The sequence below is a fragment of the Pollicipes pollicipes genome, unplaced genomic scaffold (genome assembly GCF_011947565.3).
Source record: "Pollicipes pollicipes isolate AB1234 unplaced genomic scaffold, Ppol_2.1 Scaffold_7233;HRSCAF=8593_pilon_pilon_pilon, whole genome shotgun sequence".
NCBI classification, from domain to species: Eukaryota; Metazoa; Arthropoda; class Thecostraca; order Pollicipedomorpha; family Pollicipedidae; genus Pollicipes; species Pollicipes pollicipes.
The window spans coordinates 168,853-192,014 of record NW_023597035.1 but is presented as its reverse complement, the minus strand read 5'-3'; the positions used below and the strand labels follow the sequence as shown (position 1 = coordinate 192,014).

Genomic DNA, 23,162 nt, shown 5'->3' with positions numbered 1-23,162 from the left:
AGGTCGCGGGTAAATGGTCGCTCGTCAGATGAGTCCGGACAGGTCGCGGGTAAATGGTCGCTCATCAGGTGAGTCCGGACAGGTCGCGGGTAAATGGTCGCTCGTCAGGTGAGTCCAGACAAACTGAGACTAGGAATCGGACTGGGTCTGAAATGACTGACTGATTAAAACTTATCAAATAACTTAAGAAAAGCGCCATGGCGGAGTGCGTGGATGTAAGTAAACAAAATAAAGTAGCTGACAAATATGTAAGAACACCACGAAAAAGGCCAAAACAGCAGCACTCAACAATATCCATTTTAGCAAACACCTCCAGTACCGCCATGGCCACCTCTCGGGATATTTAAGAACGCTAAGGAAGGCAGCCCGTCCGCTACCGTGGCAACTCTGACACGTCCAACCTGGCAGCAACATGAAGTTAGTACTTCAGACGTTCCATGACGTCATCATGCGATGACAAACTGAATTGTGTTGTCTGGAGCAGTCTTGAACACTTGAAAGCAAGCCAATGGATGGAAGTCAGCATATATCGTTATGTCTGATGCTTGTCTCTAATGTGGGAATGGCAATTATCTCCCAATATTAAAGCATTCCCGTTAAAGGGAATGTTCTACGATTGAAAATGTTGAAGTAAGCATCATACATGACGAACTAAGCTCACTTATGACTATTGGCATACTTTTAAATGGAAAAGACCACTCCAGACAACACCATTTCTCTGGTTAGTAAATTGGCTCTGCAATACGGTATTACGTAAGTTGTTCAGTACATTAGCAAGGAACATTATTCGCATAGATAAGGCGATAGTAATAGCCTTATTCCTCGGAGATAAACCAGGAGAATGGAGATATAGTCGGGTTGATATTTCGGCAACATGCGTTCACGAGAACAATAGCAGAAGTGTTTGTTTCGATTGTTTTGATTGTTTCGATTCGACTTCTGCTTTTGTTTCGATAAAATCGTGTTGCCGAAATATCAAACCAACTACATTTCCATTCTCCTGGCTTTTCACCGATCCATAAGGCTATTACTACTGTCTTATCAAAGCCTCATTGGTTGATTACGTCACCGTAACTTGTACAACGATGTTGAAAGCCAATTGACGGTCACTTTATCTAGAAATCATGCCCACAAACGCCAAATATGAAAGACTCCGCAGCTTTTTTTATCTTGGCTCTGATCGTCGCATGGCTTATGAAATGGCAGGATGCGAATGACTTTATTATGGCGTTATCGATGCCTGGGTAAACTTGAAACAATCTCCCGAAATAGTCTGCGCATCTTTGCGGGAGTGTAGCTTAGAAACTAGAGGGCTTTAGGTCTTAAGAAGGGTAGGGCTATGAACTGCGCCGAATGGTCTTAAATATCGCTGTTTCAGTTCAAAACCTTATGCAAATGTAGAACGCTTCCTTAAATCGCGTAAAAACACAACACTGAGCTTCGACATGTGGCACGGCTGAACGAGGGTGAAGAGCCTATTTATATCAGCATCATGTGTTCTCATTTGGCTCTGATTTGGTTTACAAAAACAAATCACGGATATGGGCACGGGTATAAATGTGATATTTACGAAATGTCAGGAGGGCTATTCACGAGGTATTGCACATTGTCACTGCCTGCAATTAACAGCACAAAACAGTACTTGTCATATCAACTTTTGAACTAAAGCGCCGGGAATATGCAAACGAGTAACAGGCGGGTGCAATTAATTAAGAATGGGCAGCGAATGGGGATGGGAAGAGGGTAGTATGGTTAGCGGGTGGATTGGGGAAAGGAAGTTCTACCTGTGATGACCTTTACAATCAAGCTGTCTTCCAGGGACAACGTATCGCAACCACATGTATTTGGGGGAAGCCATGAGCCCTTTGGTGTAGCACTGTAATCCTTAACCTATAGTGCTGCTTGGCGTGAACATTGCCTTGTGTACAATTTGATTTATGTACACAAATAAGGAAAACCGCCCTGCATCGCAGGACTCCGTGCGGGCAGCGCGCCTGTCGGTCTGCCGCGCCTGCAGGCACCTGGCCAGCTATAAGCGGGTGCTGACTAGTTTGGGTTCGCCGGAACCGTGGCCATCAGCGCCTGGTCCGGATCGGCCGGGGCCGCTATCTGCAGCCGTTATCGCCGGCCGGCGGCTCGCCTCATCAGGCGCTGTGGACGTCTCCTAGGCCCGCGCCCGGGCCCGCGCGCGGCTCACTGGGCGGCGCGGCCCGGCCGGCGGCGGGTCCAGCACCGGCCACACACCACCGGGTGACACTTGAAACCCGTCCGCGGCTAGGTCTCAGAATACCAACGCCTTTGCTGATGTACCTGTTGAAAATAAATCGTAGGCTCCTAGTCATCACTAAAGATCTCGTGCCAGATGGCATGCCCTTCAGGAATCTTAAGCTTCAGCCGTTCGATTTATTTTAGTTCAGTTCAATTGACCTTCCTTTCATCTCAAACCATGGGGGGTATAAACCACTGTCGAGCATGATGCAACTAATCGGTATCTAATCGATGGGCTAATTCACCGTACAGGCGGATGCGCACTCATTTATTCTAAGTATGCCCAAAATTGAGGGCAACTGAATTACCTTAAACCATTGAAGAAAGTGTGCTATCATTGGGGCATATTTCCTAAAAAAAAAACTCTGCTGAGATCTCAAAACTAGCCACGTCTAATAACAACACTGAAAAGTACCGCCGCAGCACCGTCAAGATATAATAAGGATATCAATTTTACTTATTTTCGGGTCCAAATCACTCTGTCAACGCTTTGTAGAAACACTATGCTTCGTCCTCGCAGCTGCCGTGGCCACCGGCGTCATGACATCCGCCGTGGCATCTTTGCTGGTGCGAATAAAAGAACGCTTATGATTGGCCCATGAGGCGGTAAGGACCTGTTACCAAGAAACGCCTTGGTTGACATTTGTACCAGTGCGTCACTATGGACCATTTGACACTCCCATTCCCAAGGCCAAACTGCATCTCGAAAAAAGTCACTTTGGAGAGAGAAGAGAGATCAAAGCTATAGTATAACGCTTCGTTGATTTCGCGGGATAGTAGCTCCGTGTTCACTGATATTTTTGTCTTACCTGAGTATGTCATGCTTGTGAAGAATTGTTTACACAAACATTTTGACAAATGAGTGTATCGCAAAACATTTTAGAACGTACATGTTGAAAAGCAAGGCAAGTAAAATGTGTTACTTTTACAGTGTTGAGCAGGGAGCGAAAATGGCATTGCTCCCGCAGGAGTACCTACATCAAATCGCAATTCTGAGCCATATAGAAGAATTTCGAGAAAAGTGGTATTACTGATCAAATCATACGCATATGATCTGGCAATAAGACGATGTTACAAAAGGTAGCGTACTCCCTTTAAAGGAACACTGAGGTGGTGTTGACAAAAAAACCTGTTCTCGTATTCAAAGAGGCATCTTCTGGAGAGGGATGATTCATGCTACATTCGTAGAATATGACATGACTGATGACTACCATTGCTTTTAAGTAAATTCTTCATTGAATGGTCATTTAAATGCCAAAGCAGTCTGCATTGTGCGCAAAACATATCAGCGTTCAGCAAAACATGGGTAAATTGTATCATCGTCTCCTTGAATAAACAATTGTTTCACGTACGCTCAGTTCGTTTACTTTACCTTTCTACGACTTCTTTGCAAGCTTGACGCATTGTTAGACCGAGGCTTCTCCCAGACGGATAGAAGGGATATTTTAGCGCGTCTACGTTCACATGACTGGGATAAAAAATATACACGCGGCCCTCCGTGTTTGAGATGTAAGGACCGATTTATTAGTAGCCATGAGGTGTGCAAAATTTTGGTGCAGTTTGATTGGAAGGTCACGGGTTTTTTAATGTTTGGTCCAAAACCTTTTGCTTGGATGTATTTCTGGGGGGAGAGCACACACTAATCAATGCTTGTTTGGCGATCCCCGACCTAATCATAACTGATACCTCGAAGGCAGACTCTTGTGGTGAAATCTTGACGCGGTGGTGAAATCTTGTGGTGAAATTACAATGTTCAGCATGATTCATCCTGACCTCTGACGTCACCTGACCTTTAGTGTGGTTACTACCACCGGCCGCGGCCTAGTTCCCAGTCAGGAACTAATAGCCAACTCCTGAAGCGACCCTCAAACCCACCCCGCTACTGGTCTGTGAATCCCAAGGCAGGTGCTCTAAGCAGCTGAGCTATCGGCATGGACTAAAGCACATAACGTGGCGCGACGATTTGAAGCCAGGTCCGGCGTTGCACCTACCACCTAGTTGTACTACAAAAAGGATGTCGCGGAATGCGATCAACACATTTCGTGTGGTGTGCTCCCGATTAGGAGAAATATTGCGTTAGAGTTGATCGACATTTGCGAAGAGATCTGGCCATGACACAGACTCATGTCCATGAGCAGCTGAAGCGTCAAAATTGTCCCAATAGAACACATGAATTTTTGATAAAGCATTTTGACCATGACCACCTGATGTACTGAATGGCGTTATTTTCGGCTTGAGAATTTCCAACTTCACGCCCAGAAACAAGCAGCATTTACGGTCTTTCTTCATTATGTGAACTTCCCACACGCATGAGCCATTGGCCACGCAATTTTTTAAGACTCCCTGGAGACTCATTCGGTCACCACTACTAACATATTCTGTCTTTTCATGTGTCGAAATGTCCGTTGAGAAGGTCGTGCAAGGTCAATTTTACTTTTTATATACGTACATCGTGTTAGTTTATTACACAATTTGCATAGGTTTTCCCACGTGCATGCCAGTCCACGACATTCTACATAAAACGGTTTTTGCACTTCGGGACATTTTTGATGAACCATGAACGACACATGCTTGCCTTGATAACAAAGGTTCGAGGTTCTAAGATGCTCTCCTTTTAATTACAACGCTTTCGAAGCTTTTTACAAAAGTGCAGCTTCACATTGTCTTAAAATGTGATATCATTCCTCTGCAGCAAAACCAATTTTGCGCTAGTTTAAACGAATTTTAACATGCTTTTTTGATGTCTGGGACCTAAATTTAAGTGGTCGGCATGCAGGACAAATCAGGTCTTGGGCTAGATAAGGTCAACCTTATCAGCTCACCACAAACCCAATTTTAGAGAGTAAACCCCCGGTTGGGGACACGCAGGTTCGGCTTTGGCCATCATCAGATGGATGAAGAAGGAGAGAAGGAAACAGTGGAAAAGCAGAGGGAACACACCTATGTTACACTCAAAATCGCCTTCGAGTACTTACCCTGACAATTCTCAGAAGCCTGCGGCACAGTCTCCACGATGAGAGATTTTGCTACATCGTCTCATTTGGCACCAGTTTTTCCCCTGAGGAAACCATGAGCAGGGACGGTCACCTCGCAGAGACTTTAGCACTCTTCACGGTTTTGAAAAATTTATTAGCGTACCGTCATCAGTAACATCTAATGCCCGCAAAGAACGCTATATTGATTTTATTTCAAAATGAATGATGGCTACTATGCTGTTTTTATGCATGTTTTGGACTTAGGTGACAAGAAGGATAAATACAACATATTAAAGCCACGTTGTGTACTAAAAAAAAGTTTACAGAGTGTATGTTTGTATCTGTACATATATATATATATATATATATATATATATATATATATGCATCTATGGGGAGCAAGTAATAACAGAGAGTGTAGGGCTCCGGTTGATATAGTTTTGCATAGCACAAACGTGTGCCCGTTGCCCTCGTTTTCCGTTGGCGACCACCTGTTCAGGCAAACAAATGGGTAAAGGCTGCGTGTTATTGCAGTTGGGGACCGTAAAGGTTGACAAATTTGGCGCATTTTTCACTCTGCTGCTCACAAAGGCCTTGCCAGTATGATGCTGAACGGACGTTTCCCGCTACCCCACTACCTAACGTGGGGTAGCAGGAAACCCAATGTGTACCGATGTTCCGCGAATGTTACACTCCAATAAGTCGGTAATATTCCCCCACATCAAATTTGTTTAAATCAAAGCATTTTCCTCTTAAAGGTGTTACTGAATTAAGACAGGAAAGCAAGCAAGAAATTCTGCGCTTTCCAACGTATTCATGATGCTCACGCAGATAGCGCAGGGGGGTCGATGAGGCCAGCTGTCAACTGCAGATGTTCTCAAACTGTGATGCGGATTTTGACAATGAGTAGTTAGGTACAAGTGTTTGTCATGGTCGGATCTTGCGAGTGAAAATTGCATACGAGGACTGAAAGCCAGGAGGGCCCATTCAGTGCGTTCAGTAGACCATACAAGCGTCGGAATGTTTTTTGTAGAGAGGCATATTTTACGAGAACTTTGGGGGAGGGGTCTGCTTGTCAAAGCCACCCTGACTTCTCACAAAATGTGGCTCTTTCTGCAAATGTAAAATCGATGAATATATGGTCTCTAAACGCCCCCGAGAGTCTCGCCCATGGTGCTTGCGATTATCTGTCTAGGAGACCACAAAATTTGGCACGGAGACGAAGAACCGCTGGTGGTTTCGTGTGATGCCTGGTTAGGTACTCGAAAAGTGCGACTGTCTGCAGAAACATGTCTACAGGCTTTATTAATCACTTAGGGTTTCAAAGGACACAAGTTGAACAGATTTGAGAACCGCTCCATTCTTGGAGAATTCTTATGTTTTTTTTCTATTTTACACACGATACTCTGCATGGAATTCATCAGCATCGATAACTGTCCAAGATCTCGGAAGAGACCTTGGTGGTCTTAGTTAGGATTACCTAGGAAACTCTGCAAGGAACTCATCGATAGCGAGGACTGGTCAAGATCCAGGAGGAAACTACATGGTCTCGATTGAAGACCGCTCATCAGTGTTCATAGCGCTGCTTCTATGCGTATGCACATCACAATATTGAGACAGTCCCAGCGAATAATGTTTACTTTACTAGCTTCATCTAAAAAAACTATACTTGGCAAATGTCACACTGTTTCATTGTTCGGTTGATTTTTGCACCCGTCACTGCAGTTTTTTCTTTTGCAAAAACTGATTTTGTTTTCAATGATTCTAGTACCATTCACTGCATCAACAACGAAAACATGCCAACAAACGATCGAAGTAGCATACCGAATAAGCCAACCACACGCATCACCGCACGCTGGGCGCTGAGGCGAGCGGGTTTGAGACGGTGTTGCCCGCCCCTACCGTGGGGAGGGGCGAGGCCGGGGGAGGCGGTGGCCGGCTCATGCGGCCGGTGCAGGCAGGTGGCGGCCCGATCCCGACATCCGTCAGCCGCCGCCGGCGACGCCTCCGGGCGTCATCGGCTCGGCGCCTGCGGCGATTTGTCGCCGAGGCCGACACGTCCATTGGTCGCGCGGCACGGCTGAATCGCCGCCGGCGTCGCAGTCAGCGGGGGGCGCCGCGGCGCACAACGGCGATGTCGGCCGCCGTCTAATGCGGGGGAGGGACTCCCCTGGGGCAGAGGCCGGCCGCCGTGGGCAGCAGCTGCGCAAGCTCATGGGAAACAATGCGGGTGAACGTCGGCGACCCCACCCTGCGCGCCGCCATCGCCTCCCATTTTGCACGTACTGACGGTACGTACGTTCACCGTTGTGCGAGTTACCACGTGTGTTTTGTGCTGGTCACATATGTATGACTTATGGGTAAGAGGCGTGGCGGCGCAACACGCGAGGCATTCGCAAAGACCGCCGAACGTCACGTGCTGCTTGGAATCCTCTTTAGCGCACTTTTCTAATGTAAGCCATTTATAGCGTCTCAAGATACACTTGTGGCTTTAGGTGGATTCATAATAGGTTTCATATTCTCAATGTGATTAACGTTTAAGCGCGTGTCATGTGCCAGTGGCAATAGATAGGTGTGTTTTGCGAACTGACTGCAGTAGGGTGCAGCACTCCTGCTGCTGGATTGCATCTGCAACTGGCCGATTTCTGGCTAGTCGCATATTGGAAAAGGAAGTCAGATGCAGACTTGTGCTCGATTCCATTCAGAATCAAAGTGAGCTGAAGAGTCACGCCAAATTTGTGCTAATCAGACTTAATTGAAGTCAAATTACACTTATCTGCTTCATGATTTGAAGTGAATCTATCCTTGCACCATCACGGGACATCAAATAGAATAAGAAGACGAACCAAAACTTGATCTTAATAACTCTTGCGGTCTCCCTGGTCACGAACCCTTAATTGCAAGGCACATGGAGAGAAGTGGCAATGGTAAGCGTCAGCATGATAATTTAAAGTATGAAAACAACCCCGAACCAAATTGCATCACACTTCCAATCAACATCGCAATACAGGGCTTCTGCAATTCTATCCCCATGGCATACGTCAAACTACAACTCTATCCATATGGCACACACACGCGTGCACACACACGCGCACGCGCACACACACGCACACACGCACGTATGCACTCACGCATGCTCGCACGCAGGACGCACGCACGACGCACTCGCGCACGCAAATTAGGTAGCATGGGACAATTCTTTCAAATAGCTTATCATGATGGCATCTACCATTAGCAGAAGGCAGGGTAATAATGCTCTCTCTGCGCGTATAGAAAAAAATTAAAATTATGATGGGCAGAGGAGTTGATAGCAAAACAAGCCTTTTAAAATCGGTTCCGGCCTGCGGAATGTAATGATGTAGGATAACTCTGCGCAGACCTGATACCCTGCCATTGCCAAAGCAAGGCCTTTTCGTGGCAAAACATACTTTAATCTTTGTATCATCTTGCACGTTACCATCAGAACGATGCCAGTGGTCCTATAAAACGGACACCGTTGCTATTTATAGCATCTACATCTTTGTGTTAGGCTGTTGGCAAATTCCTAGGTAGAGGATATCGGCGTCATCACGCAACCAAAATGGCAATATTTTGTCAATCTTTTAGGCAGGCATACTAATAGTAGACATCATCACAAACACACACATCACATCACGCATCACTAAATAGTAGACAAAATCACATTTTGCTGTTTGGCATTCTTTTAGACAAAATGAAAGCTTAACAATAAACTAGAATTTAGCTGACTTATAAATATGTAAACGGTCTAAGTAAAATAAACGAATAATGTGACAACACAGCATGAATCTGAAGAAAATCACTTAAAGTCGGTGAAGAGGACCAATTGAGGCCTGGGAAGAAAATCAGCTGAAGTCTGTAGAAAAATTATGCGCTTTGTAAAGATGTCCCTCTGCCATTCGTAGCATCCCCAAGCTATGTAATCTACATGACTTATCTTTCATACGATGAAAATGGACGCACCGTGCGGTGCATGTAGCGTCAGAATGGTCAGGAGCATTAGCGTAGTTGGTGCTATATCCTGAAATAAAATCGGAGGTCTGAGCCCATGCGATGCACACATATAATTTTCTTTCAACATATACCAGAAGTGTTGTGGTGACAAAGTTGGTAATTTGGTAGGCTTTGTTTATCGTTAACACACTTCTGGAGTATTTTTATATCGTTACATTTTCCTATTGGACAGTCGTGATTCACCCCCCGTAATATTTCCGTCAGAGACGACTCGAACCATGCAGAGGTGAATCTAGCACGAATCTGGACTCAGACTCGTGCAAAAACAGCTTGGTCGGTATAGTAGCAATTTATTCATGCATAAACACGCAGAAGCGTGACTGAAGTGCGGCTGGCGGGAGGGTTCCGCCTTTCTATCATATTAGGACGCCACCGCACTTCCTATCTTGTGTCACAGAGCGAACCCCTAACGGGAATGAACTGCTTCTATCTGCTTGTCCTCGAAGCGTGGTTAATAGATTCCCCTTGACAGTCGCTAGGACGATTTCTCAATACCTCTCCAATCGTTAGGCATTCTGAACATCGAGCAGCCTACCACGCTGGTTCTTGTGCACACCTGGCTCAATGTTATCCCGTTTTCCCCAGTCGTCGTTTTCCATGCATATCAATTACCCATTGCATACAAAGGCGTTGCTGAATTTGCTTAACTCGGTTCTTTTACGAATAGAATCGTTCGAGGGTATTCGGTCCTAAGCGTTGTTAAAGAGGGTGTTACACATTGGCATGGGGTTTGAACTGTAATAGCTATTTTGAAGATCATTTTGTACAGTTTACAGCTATGTTCTTCTTAAGACCTAGAGACTAGAGGTCTAACCTAGATCCTCTAGTCTTTACTACACACCTGGAAAAGTGTGCAGACTATTTCAAGGTCATTCGAGCGTGCATGACGTCACAGAATGTCATTAAAATTCTCCCACCACCTCGTTCATGTGTCGTTCAGGTCCAGTAAGAATATAATCGTCAAGCCGCGCAGAATTGGCATTCGTGAGCACGATTTCCAAACACAGCGGACGTTAATTGGGACTCAATTGATGCTGAGCAAGCGGCGCAAGTTTCAGCCTTTTCAGATTAGAACCCTTTCAGCCAGTAAGGACTATTTCCGTGCTATGAGGTGAAAGAGAATGGATAGCGGTAGCGCAGGAATAGATGCGCCAAGGGGCTCACTACCAAGCCGTGCCCACTCTTGGCTGACGCATGCAGCCCGCCCCGGGCAGGCGGGCTGTCGCCAGGATGTAGGATGGAGCAAGACAGAGGGTAAGTGGAACGGGTGGCAATTACGTATGACGTTTTGTGCTACATGATACTAGTCGCTGAACATCGGTACCAGTTGTTACGGAAATAAAATTTGGACCAGAATAAATTAAGAATAGGGTCATAACCGAGCATGTGAATACAAGAAAACAATTAAAAGTCACCAATAGCTAGGCAAAAGCACCACAAGAAAGGGCCAAAACATGAGTACATGACGACATTTAGCTCAGCGAATACTTCAAGGACCACCACCGCCATCTTTTGGTGAGTTTTAAGTGCTCCAAGTGAGTGGTGGGGCAGCATTTTCGCACGGCTAGTTCGGCAGCACCTCAACGTCAAACATACTTTCCATACAGCGATCAAACAATAAGTAGCTTGACTGTCTTCAAATCTGGAACATTTCCTTTTAGTTGCATACCCATGGCTTATTACAAGTCACAGGTTTTTTAATGGGGTCATCTGTTGCTCACGCGCGTCTGACGCGAGCAAATAAATGCCGATACAAACAGACCACAGTTGTACCCATGTGGCAGTTGCTGACATTACGGCGAAGATCATTGACCCGGGCCCAAAACATATAGCGAGATGTTGACCTGGGCACACATTCTTCGCGTGAATTTTGTATATGGTTAACAGGAGATGCAGGAGAATGGGCTTAAGTCAATCCATCTAGTCTCAGCCTAGTAGTTAGTGTATATAATTGCATGATATAACTTTGGTGAATAGATCAGCGCAGCCCCCTTACTAAAAGTAGGTGTAAGGCCACACCTGCCTGCCAACCGGTCACGGAACTGAACTAAGTGTTGTATGCCATCAGTCATCCCAGCAGAAGCGAGTTGGACTTAAAGGGAAATTTCATTTTTGAAGTCGAAGAAGGCACTATTTAAACGGGCGTTATTATATATAATTGAGATATAGTATATATATATATATATATATATATAAGCAGGCACCAGATATGATGAAACGAGCTCTCTTACAGCTTTCGGTACACTTTCCAATGAAAATACTGCTGTAGACAACACAGTTCCTCTGTTTAGTCAATACGCTCCTCGATGCGTCATTGATTGATTGCATCCTGGAATGTGCGCATGACAGCACCCGCGTGTACTTATATAATCTCCCGAGTGATGGCAGCACACGTTGGAAATGTTGGCTTAACCAAATGTCGTCATGTGCTCGTGCTTTTGCCCTTTATCGTGATGTTTTGGGGTATTTATCGCGAGTTCAACGTGTTCACTGGTATTCACAAACTCGGTTACAGCGCTTGCTATATGACGACTTCAAGTCTTATTTCCATTAAAACTCGGAAGAATGCATAACGTCTTGTATTGTGTAGCACAAAATTTAACTTGTGTTCGGCACCCGACCCTTGCACTCGTTGCTGCCTCGTTGTGCATCCTCGCGACGCCCCGCTTGTACGGGGCAGGCTGCACGCGCCAGTCACGAATGGGCCGAGGAGCCCCTGGACCGGGGAGACCTGGCGCATAGCGCATACCCCGCAGATCCCTGCGCGGGCCCAGGTTGGTTGGTTGGTCCCCCAGTGTAGCCCTCCTGCCCCACCGTCATCAAGTCTCCTTCAGCCCATAGCCCTGAAATGAACATAACTGGGCGACAAAGTTCTAATCCAAATATCCAAATAACCCAGGCGTGTTAGCGCATCTGCCCCTCATACCCTGTTTCTTGGTTCATCCTGCATCCTCGCGACGCCGTGCTTGCCCGAGGCGGACTGCATGCACCAGTCACGAGTGGGCCGAGGTGCCCCCTGGAAGAGTACCCCGACCGGGCGCCCGGCGCACACCCCGCAGAGGGATCCCCGCGCGGGCTGAGGCTCGGCGGTCCCCCCCCCCCCCCCCAGCGGCTCATTAAATCCTGCCCTACCGTTATCCGGTCTCCCTCATCCCATGCCTCTGAAGTGATCATGAGTGGTCGGAACGGCTCTATTACAAATAACCAATAACCAATCGTGCTAGAATTTCGCGTCGCTTGCACATTATTTGGGAGCTAGTGGTCGGCCATTGTATTTGGAAATCGTGCTCACGAATGCCAACTATAAATGACTCGGAAGTATATTTTCCTTCACGTTGAGCAGTGTGTGGCCCGTGAGATGAAAGGATTTGAATGTCGTTATTATGGCGTCGCGGACACTGGGTAACTTCGAAAATGTTTGCACATCTTTGCGGGCGTATAGCTCAGAAGTTAGACGACTTCAGGTCTTAAAAAGGGCAGAGATGTGAACTGCACCAGATGATCGTCAGGATAGCCAGGTCAGCTCGAAATTCGATGCAAATGTGCAACACTCCCCTTAGTATGTGGGTTTTGTGGTTTATTCGATGGCGATCACAACAGACGTGAAATAGCCGTTAGTCGTAGCTGAGCCCGACAAAGAATGCAATTTGCCGGGTTCCGTTGAACTGTGTTCCATAGGGAATGAACTTTCGTCTCACTCGGTGAAACGGCGGACCGACACCTCTTGCCACGCCGGTCGCTCCGCTCCCTGCCCTACGGCCCGATGGCGCCAGGCAGAAGCCCGCAGCTAATGCAGGAATTTGCTACTAGCTGCCATTTCAGAGCGACAAGTTTGTTTAAAGGGAATGTTCCACATTTGAAGATATTGGGGTAGGCATTAGATATGGTTGGAAAAACTTACTTGTACCTATTGGTAAGCTTTCATGGTTCATAATCAACGATACGTAGCGAAATTTCAAAGCTTGTAAAAATGCGCCCCAATACGTCAATGTTTGATAGCGTCATGGAATGGTTTTGTGACGACAGCAATACCTGGCAGCATCTGGCAGCCAGACCTAAAGAATACCTCGAAACACACGAAAGCTGGCGCCAACCGCCCATTCCCGTTGCGGGGGCTGTGTAGGGGCAGAGCAGTGGGTGGTTTGTTTGCAGATTTTTTGTATTGGTGCTGCCCGTAAGAAAAGCTTCGGTGGACTGTTTGATATACGCAACGTAGTGATCGCCAGTCTTTATGGCAAGTTATTAATATCAATGCACGATATGCTGTGCTGCTGCTGTTCCTGCTACGAGGTTGATGATGATTTTGTCAATACTCTATTGTCGACCCATCGTTGCCCGCAGTGCTGTAGTCCTGATACTGATATCATGTGAAGCGCACAGCAGCTACTCTCTGTATTATCTATTACTGGAAGTGCGGTGTCATGCGGAAATTAATAAATTTGTAACGTTGCTATGAATTGATTGCCAAAACATTGCTATTGCTGTGGTAAAGATGGTAGGATTGGGCTACCAAGAATGCTTTGTTCCTTATAATTAGTTATTCAATTAATAGTTGACCCTGATATAACCATTGTGGTGCAAGGAAATTTTTGCCGTTGATGTCCCTTTGGGATTGTTAAATCCGTTGTTACGAGTCATTCATAAATTATAAGCTGCTTTGTCATAGGCTTGACATAGAGTAGTCAACCAATGTGGTACATTGTGTGATGGCACGGGTCAACAGCTTTATTGTGGCACTATCCCAGTGCTGCACTTTGACATGACAATGACCATCGATACGGTTTTTGTACCGCAATCCATGTGACGTTCATAAAAAATTACATCATGAAAAGATGGGTCAAGTGTGCTCTCTTCTATTGACTCCCCATCTGACATATGACTGACCAAAACACATAATGCAATATACAAATCACTTTCAGCAAAGCAGACAACCAATACGTGGCATCACTTGCTCAGCCTGTTTTGGGAATGCACAAAACGTAGGTGAGAAAGATGGGAAAATTTTACATGCGGTGAAATGACACTGCAGTGAGTGACTATGACAAGCGGCGGTGACTATGACACTGATGACTCACAAGCAATGTTCGCCTGCATAACAAAATTGTTAAGACGGTAGAATGTGATCAGTAATAATGCGGCTCTATATTTTCAGAATTCTTCAGGCACATCACATTTTGCAAGCCATATAGTGTGAGCATATACTAAGCATGTCCATTAATGGACTGCACGCACCAGGCCCTACTGCCAAAAGGAGAATTGCTGATATATGGCATGCAATGGATTAATTACATGCTGTAACACTCTACAGGTTCGAAATGTTGGCAAGATCCACAATGAAGTCCCACTTAGCCAAGATCATACAATTCACTGGCCGCCACTTACCCAGTGGATCACACCAGTTTCAAGCCCCCCCCCCCCCCCCCCCCATTCACATCTGCTTTTCGTTGGGACCTATCAAATTGCAGGTTTTTCCTCATCAACTTCCGCACTACATTTTCGTTCATAACACCGCATTTCGCCATGACCCCTCAAAACAAAGTCCCACCGGGGTTCATGGTAATAAGGCTCAATAGGTTGCATTTGTAGAATACAATTTGTCTTTCAAAATTCAAAGTTGTCGTACACTTTGTGTGAAATTTTGAGTGAAATATACTTCCAAAAGTACTGTAATGTTTCCCTTATTTTATAATGCCTTGCTAACCCATAAAACCGTGCAAGGTTCTGTGCTCTGGTACACAGGGCGCCAACCGAGCTGTCTGTAAGAAATATGCCAGTAGAAGAAGAAAAAAAGGCCAGCAGGGGAAAAGGCAGATTTGCCGTCGCGACTTTTTATAACTTTCGGGAGAGTATCCGTTTTTTTGGGTGCCGTACTTTTTTGCAGACAGTGGCATTCCCTTTTATAACATTGGCCGGTGGCCTAAAAATAAGGAAGAATGACCCGTTCACGACTTGTGCCGCAACCCCGAAAGTGCTCACGCCTACGTTCGCGACACGCATTCAGCAGCGAAATCTTGTTAACAGCCAATCATCTTCCGCGCATTGTATCATACGTGCGCATCATCGCTTTTGCGATGATGCCATGCTGCCATGCCATGCCATGATGCCATCAGCGGCCATGCTGTCTTGACCATAAGCAGAAAACAGCCTGTATTATGACCGCGATTGCATGATGTTGCTGTGACGTCATTAATGCCAAGGCAACTTTGAAGTAGGCTCCCAGTAAAACTTTTCACACTTTTGCGGGTTTGTAACTCGGGAACCAGAGCGTTTTGGGTCTTTAAAAGGACATGACAATAAACTGCATCAAAAGGTCCTCAAGATGGTTATTTCAGTTCAAAACGCCATACAAATAAACATTCCCTTTAAGGGTCTCTGTCGCCTTTTTACCAGCATGGTGCGTATGCATAAGATATAAACAACCGATATGAAAATAAACTATGGCAGAATCCATGTGCAATACGTCCCAGCAGACGGAATTGCAGTCGCAGGTTGTTTGCAAATTGCGCTTTGGAGTCTTGTATTTAAGCCTATTCCAAAACCTGGCCATTCCTGACTTTGAAAGCTCGTCCAAGAAACCCACGTTGCGAAGTAGAGAGACCCAGTTTATCATTTCGGCGCCAACTTCTTTTCAGTGGTAAACCTTCTATCTTTTTGACAAGCACCTTCCCTGGTCATAGAACTCCTTACATGTTTGCAGCATCTGAACAGTGAGTCGAGCAATAGCTGGCTATGATTCGCACTACGCTAAAGTAGCAATGCGGTTTAGAGGGGACATCATCACTCGGTGATGTCAGTTCCTAGTCAAAACCACTGACAAATCGAATCATTAAGGTTTCGATGCTTTGGCATGCAACGTCACGCACACAAGACGTTTTTCACATCCAAAGTTTGTTTGTAAATTACTCATTTAATACCTTAAGGAGCATTTAGCTAGCCACAGAGACGGAAACGTGCCGGTGTTTAAAAGGATGCCTAGGATCTAAGTAAAAATGCGTATTCGATAGCATCGTGCAAGTAAACTTTGAGGGCAGTGTGTTGTGCATTGAAGCATACCTCTCGTATGTGTTTGTTTAGTCCGAAACAAAACAGCCTATGGACGAACATTGGGCCGAGGCGATCCTTCGGTTTATCACGCGTGCTTTTCGTCTATTTTAAATTTGAGGCCTTTCATAGCAGAACGTTGTTATATGTGCCTACATCCAATTAAAGCGATACTGCACTGTATTGTGCTGGAGTCATTCGCATGAACCCTATACCAGATAAAGTTCCAAGGAACGGAGCGTCTTGCATCTACGCATTACACGTGCACTTGTTTCCCGACCAGTGGCTCCCCACCGACGTTTGGTGCTCCGACCGTTCAGCCGACAGCCTCTGATTCAGTGCCGGTGGCAACATAATCCATCCAGTTAACTGCGCTTTCGGGTCGGTCCCCACTGATTAGGTTTCAACTGGCTCAATTTCCGTGAACTGCACTCACCTTTGTAGCTTGCTACTGAAGTGGCTCCTCAGGAATCGAAACCTTTTATCAATTGGTATTCATGAGGTGCCTGTGCTTGCAAGTCTTTGTTACGGTCCAGCTGCAGGGCAAACCAAAGTCAGATCCGCGTATTTCGTATTCAGGTGAGTCTTTCAGTGCTTCTCAATATACGGACGCCGATGAACCTTAGTAACAGTGTGAAATGTGGCATTTTGTTGCCAGGTATAGACCAACCTCGTGACCGAACTCATTCGGCTGTGCTTAGAGCATACGTGAGAGAAGGTGCGTTCAAAGTTAACGCATCAGGTCAGAGCAGGTTACTGACCTAAAACGACTCAGGCCAACATTTCGTTTTTAGCAGCATACCGCCTTGCATAATCCTGACGCTTGTTCGAATGGCAAAAAGGAGCAATCTCGTAGCTATTTGATCACCTTGACTTTTTAAAGGTCAAACAAGTCACTGAATTTAACTGAAAAATATGAAAGAACACTTCTGCTATTGTTTCGATAAAGGCATGCTGCAGAAATATCAACCCAACTGTATCTCAATTCTCCTGTTTTTCTCCGAAGAATGCGGCCAATACTACTGTCTTATCTACGTGAACAATGTTCCTCGCCAATGCACTGAACAACTTACTAAAAATGATGACCTTTTGCATAGAACAGGTATCTAGCTTCACAACGGTTGTATGAGGAGGCTTTGCAGCACTTAAGACACGAATTGGGAGTTTAATCTTAATTGACCTGATTTGACCTCAAGATCCTAATCCAGGAACCTCAAATTTGGGAAAAAGTGAGTTCACGTACACGCCAACCGACCCTGGGGATTCGGTGTCTTTAGCTATGTTAGTTTCCGAGATTGGGGGGGGGGTCAATTTGATCCCCACCCGAGCGAAAAGTAATCAACCGGGCACCCGGTTGCGTGTTAGCAGCATGATGTCAATTTTTTTACACTCCCGAGTGTCGGTTGTACTTCTGTGGAAAAGGACTCTGCTGTAGGTGGGGCATCACTATCACTTATTGAAGATGCTAAAGTCATGCCTGTACAGAGTTGTAAGAGGCTTAAGGAAATTCGCCGCAACAAGTTTGTACGGAATGAGCTAAGACAGCATCATTTAGGCATCACATAAGCTCGTTTTATGAGACATAATCCGTTTTAAGGATTTTGTCCGACCAAATATTTTGTTCCGTTAAAACTGTTCAAAGTTGCCCGCCGATTTTCACACTCGTTCAGCACATTTGTTCTTGCTAGGCCGTCGCAGAAGGCAGGGAGGGGGGTGCCTTACACGCGTCTTCCAGCAAGGAGTATTCTTCCCACTCGACGCTTTTTTATCGTGAGCAATAGCCCTATGGGAGATAGTCGCTACTTGGTGGTACTGTCACTGTCAGCGTCTCAATGCATACTTTTACACAAGAAAACAGAGCAAACGGTGCCCTATTTCAGCTGTTCGGGTTTTGTTGAAGTTGAAAACCAACTCTTTGCAGCCCCAATATTTTCCTCGCGCTCAGAGGCACGAAAGTGTCCGACTTCCCTGGATAGTCCTCCCGCTGCAGGGGCTGGCAGACGGCCCGCCGGCCCCAAGCGCCCAGTGCATTGCCGGCCAGCCCGCTCTGCAGGCAGGGTACTTGCTCTGCAGGACCACTCTGTCATTGGTCTCATGGGCAGACGCGGCCGGTTATCGCGAGCTGGCCGAGGGCTGAGAGTCAGAACCCCTGCCTGCTGCTCGCCTCAGAAGCCACATGAGTCGGTTCTTTGTAGCCCCTATGGTAGGGCGCTCCGCGCTTGCGCTGTCGGCGTGCACACACGCCGCTGACGGGCCGACTGGCGGCGTGTCGACAATCCTCGCGCTGGTGAGGGTCCACGCCGACGTGGAGCCGGCGGAAGCGGCGGTCACCCGCCGTCTGCTATCTTGGGACATAATGGAGATAAAGAGACAACTAACATTTTGTTAGATAGGTTACGAAACTGCATACAGCTTGTAACGTTAATAACTACTAAGCTTATGTCCAACATGAAGTTAATGTTGCAGTCATTTTAGGTCAGCTATCATATGTCGTCCACTTCTGTGCGATTGATCACCAAATTATCTTTTTTGTCTGAATCTGTAAGCAGCTGACCGGCTTGGTAAGCAAGCCTTGATACTGTGCCCAATCCACAACCGTGTTCTGCTGGCGTTTTACCGGAATTAACCAGCTGTCGAATTAGCCACATTTCAAAGTCTACCTACGTCAGTGGCCTACGAAGCCCTTTCGTGGGAAAATTACCATGCCCATGTGGAGAGAACAATGCCAAACCTAAAGACGAGTAAAAGCGAATAGATTGTGCCGAAAGAGCGCACATTGAACGATTGTGTGACACTACACTTTCAGCAGTGTTGACGAACTTGAGAAGCAAATATGTCACGCAGGTGAAGAAGCTAATTAAAATGGATAAATCGACACTTACCAGGGCTATCGAACATTAAAATGTGCACTTCCACGAAATATACCGTGCTCTGACACAAAAGGACTATGGGCTCTCCAAAAACGAATAAGTGAAAATTTATGGTGGTGGTGATGTGATAAAGCTTAATTCAACTTTACAGTTGGAGTGCAGTGCCTTACGACCATGTTTTGTTGCAGGAAAATGCACTTCTCACTGGCTGGCGTAGTGACATGTGCGCTGACCTGTCTTCTAACGTCGTCGTTGGTGGAGGCGGCGCCCATCGACGGATGCAGGCCTGAGTTCTTCGAACAGCTTCCTCTGCGCACGCAGAAAATGTGCACCAAAATATTGGCGCTCAAAGAAGTCCAGCGAGCCATGGAAGATTATCTAGAGGACGAATGTAAGCACGAGGGCGGTCATCACGCAGGGGAGATTTGTTGTTCCATGTTAGGTCAGATAACAAGATTTGCATCGACAAATTGCCTCTAAATGAAATCAAATGGGACGTGACACGCACTTGGTGCGTACAACTCTGGGCGCCGCTACATGACCGAGTGCATACAACTCTGGGCGCCGCTACATGACCGATACAGATGGTGAAACGCTCACTCCGACATGCTATTCAGAACTTAGCTGGTGTGTTTGTCACGATGATGAGGTGAGACGGGCATATCAAGACAAACTTATGCTCTTGTCTGTCCGACAGCACGACTTTCCGGCCTGCTTAGTCACACTATTATATTGTCTATAGTCTTCAGTCTAATATATATATATGCATATATATAGGTGTGTGCTTATTTATATAGATTTTTGAGTTTGTGTGTGTACAACTTGGGATACCTTTTGGTGATATAATCTCAGAGTTACCGACAATCTTTGCTTCGACATTCCAGACGTGCCAAGTCCGGCTCTTGGGCTGGGCGCCTCGGATATAAGCAACGCAATGTGCCTGTCATCCGTATATTTTCGGCCGTGGTATTTGGCCATCGCACCGCAATGCCGACTCGTATCGCTGCGTATTGAATTGATGCAATACCGTTCAGCAATGCCCAGCTTTGATGCGTCGGTCTCGAAGCGCCGAGCAGCGACCCTCATCTGCTGCAGTCCGTCTCACCTGGCGCGTGTCTGTCCGCAGTGCAGGGACAGATCGGGTTCAGTGACAACGGTGCGAAGCGGCAAGACATGGACCACGTGTTCCTGCGGTTCGGCCGGGCGGCCGTGTAGTGGCCGCCGCAACGCCATCCGTCGCCCCCAGAGGCGACTTCAGCGCGTCGCCCCGGCCGGCGGCGACACCGAGAGGCGCGTCGCAATCGGATCAGGCGCACCGTAATGCGCGTCGCCGTGCGTCGCGCGCCCGCGCCAGGGCCGGGGGGTGACGCGCGCGCGCTGTTTTTCGGGGCTGGCAGCGGCGTCGGGGGACCAGTGGGCGGCGCTGCTGTGCAGAGAAGCCGTAGCATCCCGACCGGACAAGCCGCGCCGCCGCGTCGCCGCTCGCCGCAAATGGCTTGGATGTCTAACATTTAGGATGCGTGCTCGAACAACTTCATTTGAGTTCTTGCACGCTTTGAAGGGGCTGTTTGACGGCTGGATCATGACAGCAGATTGCGAGGTGCGGTGGATGGAGTACGTGCTGTTGCAGCGCTTCCTTCGTCACGGTCGCACATAGCCAAATATCGTTTCCCCTGTGGAGCCGCACGATCTCAGCATCACGTAGTGAGTAGATTTACCTGTACGCATGACAGCGACATATTTTGTTTGGTAATGCTGAGGCAGATGGATGTTTTCCTTAGCGGTGATATATTTGTTTCGAAGCTGCTGAAGCAGATGGATATCTTGTTTTGCTTTTGCTTTAAGTGTTGCCTCGCCCAGTGCGAATAGCTTTATTTTTCACATCATTAAATATGGACCGTATGTTCTCGGGATGTGCATGATTCTGACATATAACGAGCTTAAATCATGAATTACGCCGCTAAAGAGGCCCGTTGGTTTACAACGCTCGCGTATTTGTAGACAACTACATTGAAATAACAATGGCTACGTCGCGCTCGCCCGTCATCTCGTGTTTGGAGACGAATATACTGAGATAGCAATGGCCGCGTTGTGTTCGTTCGTTAATCTGAGAATAACACTCCCTCGCCCGATATAATTGTGTAGAAGATAAAAAGTTCAAGTGACACAGTGCTGGAACGCTGTGACAGGATACACAAGCTGTCTGTACTGGCTGCCATTGCAATGAACAAGCTGTTGTCGCTGCGAAACACCGGCCTGGTGCAAGACAAAGTCGCTGAAATAATTTTTTTCTGACGGGAGTATAACTCCTGGATATACTCTGCTCCGCGTATCTATGGATACGCGGGCTGTTTATGGATACTATGTATATATACTATGTATATGTATGTGTATAACTATGGATAGCATTAATGCGCCGGTCATGACTTCATGACTTGTACATTTGTTTTCTTTTCTTCTTTACTAAAGGAACGGATGAGAGTGAGTTTGTCCGCCACATTTCTTTTGTTTCCCACCCAGGCCAAACGGTGGGAAATTTCGACGCGAGATTTTCACACGACCTTGTGTCGCCGGGAAAGGCTGTCCGTGTGACGTCACTACCCTATATTTCGAAAAAGTGAAGCGAGCGAGCGAGGCCAATTCACCGACCACCGGTCGACGGCCAGATACGTGTACTCCCGGAGCTATATCTCGACAACGACGGGTCGGAACGACACAACACCGGTACCGCTCGGGGCAGTTGCAGCAGCCCGTGTGCAGATGTCACCGGTGCCGCCCGGGGCAGTTGTAGCAGTCCGTCTGCAGCTGTCACCGGTGCCGCCCGGGGCAGTTGCAGCAGCCCGTGTGCAGCTGTCACCGGTGCTGCCCGGGGCAGTTGCAGCAGTCCGTGTGCACCTGTCACCGGTACCGCCCGGGGCAGTTGCAGCAGCCCGTGTGCAGCCGTCACCGGTACCGCCAACAGTAGCCCGAGCGGCAGTGGTCCCACCGGTTCCATCATCAACGTCGTCAACACCATCGTCAGGCTGTTCGCGTTGCATCCAGCTGTCTACTCCTGGGTTAAAGAAAGACACTAAGGGGCGCAGAAAATCTGTCATTACAAGCAGCGTCCCGTAAGAAAAAAAAACGCTGCTCGCCAAGAGCTAAGACAGGTGCCGAATTGCAGACGCAGACAGTCAGTGTCCTAGGACTGCCGCCTTTGGGTGTAAGCCAACATCCTATGAGGAGGATTTTCATGCATTTCCCCATTTAGATGTGAATTTTTCACTCCTACCTGATATTGTCTAACGACACATACCAAGCCCATATTTTCCTTTAAGAGGTTTTAAGGTGTCATCCAAAACCGAGCTCGCTTGAAACCATCAAGCATAAACAGGGCTACACAAAACCTGGACATCCATGGCTATATCCTGCCTCACGTACAACTTAATCATGCCTGTGTATGCACAGAGCAATGACACCTGGTACCTTCAAGCCCGAGAGTCTCAGCGACTTAAGCCGCTTGCATGTATCAGGTTTGGTTTGTTTACAAAACGCATATCATTCTTCAGCTGTGTGCCAAATGTAAGGCTTTCACGCATCCCCAATTTGTTTTGGACCACACCACGCAAATACCGCGCTAAAGCAAGCCTGATACAAACACCAGCAAAGCCTGGTAGATAATTTGACTCCACGTATTTTTTACCCGAAAAAACTTGACCATTAAATTGCCCCACTCCAAAATGTAGGAGCAACAATTCAAGAAATGCCTTCTGCATGACACATAAAAGCTGAATATCACAATTTGAGCACTTCTTTTCACAGATTTTTAGTCAAGTCAGTTGATAACAAAACATGCCCAAACAACTCTGAGTATTTATATATATATATATATATATATCTCTCTCTCTCTCTCTCTCTCTCTCTCTCTCTCTCTCTCTCTCTCTCTCTCTCTCTCTCTCTCTCTCTCTCTCTCTCGCTCTCTCTCTCTCCCTAATTA

General features: G+C 46.8%; 1 long non-coding RNA gene across 1 annotated transcript in view; it reads left to right on the top strand.

Annotated features, from left to right (window-relative positions):
* The window catches only part of LOC119110813 (uncharacterized), a 31,078-nt gene extending 10,535 nt beyond the window's left edge, over positions 1 to 20,543 (top strand). The window contains exons 2-3 of the long non-coding RNA XR_005095560.1: positions 19,375 to 19,577; positions 20,313 to 20,543. This is a non-coding gene — a long non-coding RNA (uncharacterized LOC119110813). The remainder of the gene's footprint in view (positions 1 to 19,374; positions 19,578 to 20,312) is intronic.
* The last annotated feature ends 2,619 nt before the right edge of the window (positions 20,544 to 23,162 follow it).